Source organism: Crinia signifera, chromosome 2 (assembly GCF_055691185.1).
Source record: "Crinia signifera chromosome 2, ASM5569118v1, whole genome shotgun sequence".
NCBI classification, from domain to species: Eukaryota; Metazoa; Chordata; class Amphibia; order Anura; family Myobatrachidae; genus Crinia; species Crinia signifera.
The window spans coordinates 219,621,397-219,624,788 of NC_139218.1; the positions used below are offsets into that span (position 1 = coordinate 219,621,397).

General features: G+C 44.6%; 1 pseudogene; it reads left to right on the forward strand.

The window, feature by feature from the left end:
- The first annotated feature begins 467 nt into the window (after nucleotides 1–467).
- On the forward strand, nucleotides 468–586 carry LOC146060816 (5S ribosomal RNA; annotated as a pseudogene).
- Nucleotides 587–3,392: the final 2,806 nt, after the last annotated feature.

The window sequence follows — 3,392 nt, forward strand, 5'->3', positions numbered from 1 at the left end:
TTGATCATCATTGGTAACTATATCTTCAAATCTACTACTATACAATGTATAACGTTACTCTGAACAGTGCAATTATCACCTCTAAACATCCTTAATTGCATGGTGTGTAGCATTATCCTAATTGGTGCAATTATCGCATTTGACTATATACCCAAATAATTCTTAAAAAATAAAAAATAATAATTCCCAAATTCCTGCTACTAGCAAGCAGCCAACTGCTACCTCGTTTTTGATCATTTTTGATCATTTTTCCCACCTAATTAATACACCTACAGGAAAAACAGAGTTATTTTAGGATCACATTTAGTGTTCCAGTGTTCAATTACCCAGGGACCTTTAAATCCCTCAATCGATATATTTCCACATATACACAATTCATTTGCATAAAATTCACCTGTTGCACCTGGTGAAGTGATCCCCTCTTGCAGCCCTACAGGCCATATTTGATGGGACACTGAACCCTACGATTTTGCCACCATACCCCACTGGTCTGCCCAAACCCTCTCCGAACTTGGAAGCCAAGCAGTGGAGGGCCAGGTCAGTACCTAGGTGGGAGACCCCCAGGGAAGCCCAGGTGTGGCAACATCAAAATTAGGGGTAAGGGCCGCCGTATCAAATAAAATACCTGCAACAATGACTGCTGGAGTGAGTGTTTTATTAAAAATTAGAATTTCATATTGAGGCTGTGTAACTTTCTTCTCTCCTCATATTACCAATTTAGGTACATTACCTTACGCTATTAAGAATTAATTGTTACACATTTGAGGAGAACCTAATCATTTCACTGCCTACTATCATTGGTAACTGTACCTCTGATAAAAACAGTGCTTAAATGACATATTAAAGGTGTGACCAATCTGCGAATTTTCCTTGAACTAAACTAGTACAAGGATCACACTACATTTTAATATCTTTAATTTAAATTAATCCTTTGTGCCACCATATTTTAAATTAAGTCTAAAATAAAAGTCATGTATTAATTATTTAATTTAATCATTTACAAAAGAGTGCGCCCAAAAAGCGTTTTTCTTTCTTTTTTTGTCGGTTTTCTTTTTCTGACAAACAAAAACCCAGTGTCTAACTGGTGTATGGAAGCCAGGGCCGGTGCTAGGGTGTCCGGTGCCCTCCTGCAAACCATACATTTTGCGCCCTTTCACATTGCCATTGCAACAAGCTGCAGCCCGATTGTGGGAGCGTATGCAACATGTGATCCTATGGAGGATCGCGGGTGCATGTACATGTATGCATACACCATCTCAGTGCTGTTTCCGCAAAATGTTGCAGGCACTAAAGGTGCCCATACATGTTGCGAGAATCGCATACGTTATGGGCTAGATCGCATGGCATGGCATGCATGCAATGTGTGTGCGATGAGATCCGAAAGCAGTACACAAAGTATGTGCAGCACATACTTTTTGTACTGTGCGATGCCCGCAGGAGCGCACATCGCATCGCATGCTGCTATTGCAGCATGTATGGCCACCTTTAGGCACAGAACCCAGCCCATTATTTTAAAAGTGTCTAAATTAATATAAAAAAAATCTACAATTATTAAAAAATTTGTTATAAACATGAATAATAAAAGACTCACTGTTTTTTTGCTGTTTAACTCGTGTGCAGTCCCTCCTCTTCTATCTGCGTAGGCAGGACGCTGAGGACGCCATTAAGCCCCTCTTGTGACAGGTGGAAAGGAGGGGAGAGAAGGAGGAGATGGAAGAAGAGGGGATGAGATAGAGGGGGCGGAGTGTTGAGGACTGGCAGTGGCACTGGCACAGCACACTGAGAAGAGGGAAGGAAGGGGAGGCGGCGCTGCTGCCTGTTCGTCATTTGATTGACAGCTGACAGGCGCAGGGAGCAATGGTTAGGGGGCGGATCCGGACATGACATGTCATCCAGGCATTCACAGACAGCGCTACATGCCTCAGCGCAAGTGTCCGTAAGGAAGAGGGGGCAAGTCGCAGGAGGAAGACAGTGTGTGCGCGGTGCAGGGAGCTGCTCAGCTTCTCCATACTGCCTCCCGCTGTAGAGACAGGCACTGAGGGTGGCATGCAGGCTGTGTGCACTCGTGGTGCAGGGAGCAAATCTTTATACTGCCGCCTGCCCGCGGGCATTGTGCAGGAGGCAGTGACAGTGGGGGCTGAGGCAGCTTTAGCAGAGCAGGGAGGGAGACAGCGCCTTTTCAGCATGGCGCCTCCCTGCTTTGCAGGAGCTGCTGAGTGGGTAACAGGGGCGGATCCAGGATAAAATGACAGGGGGGGCACCATGATAAAAATGGTTTGGGTGGGGGAGGGGCGGTGTTAGTGGTGCCAGTGTACATGCTAAGAGAGCGGCAGGAGAGGGTGGGAATGGAATTAAAAATAGGCCCTGGCATTTAAAGTATGCAGGCCCACCATGGCGACAAAAGTGAAGGATGTAGTTTTGCGCGCGCCACAGGCGCGCTCCGGAAAAGGGTGTGTGGCCACTCAACAGGGTGCGTGTCAACACCATATACAACTTCTACACATTATGCAACAAAATACTAGACCCCATTATACTTGCCCCTTACACATGATGCCAAATGGATTGAGCCAAAATTCAAATAATGCCACATGGATTGTGTCAAAATTCACATAATGCCACATGGATTGAGCCAAAATTTACATAATAACACACACAGAATTGAGCCAAAATTCACATAATGCCAAATGGATTGTGTCAAAATTCACATAATGCCACACGGATTGAGCCAAATGCATAAAATGCCATACGGATTGAGCCAAAATTCACATAATGCCACACGGATTGAGCCAAAATTCACATAATGCCACACGGATTGGGAAAAAATTCACATAATGCCACACGGATTGAGCCAAAATTCCCATAATGCCACATAGATTGAGCCAAAATTCACATAATGCCACACGGATTGAGACAAAATTCACATAATGCCACATGGATTGAGCCAGAATTCACATAATGCCACACAGATCAAGCCAAAATTCACAATACACTTCATAAACAGGGACATTGTCCACCAAAGGCTCGCATTAAACATTTACACCATAATTTCCATTACACGTTAAGTTACATGCCATTATGTCCATTATGTGTTATGCCAAACACCATAATGCCTATTAAAAATTATGCTACATAAGTGCTGCTTCTCTACATGCTCATTGCCAAGGGTTCTATGCTCATTGCCAGAGGTTCCATGCTCGTTGCCATGTGGGATTACATGCTCATTGCCAAGGGGGAATACATGCTCGTGGTAAATGGGGGACAGCCGCCGCCAGGCAGAAGTGATAGCCACTGACAGTGGCAGAGCCTGGCTATATTCAGAGCACTGTAGGTCCCGGCTATTTGAAATAATACCCCTTTCACACCAGAAAATGCATTCCCAGATTGGCCCCTTT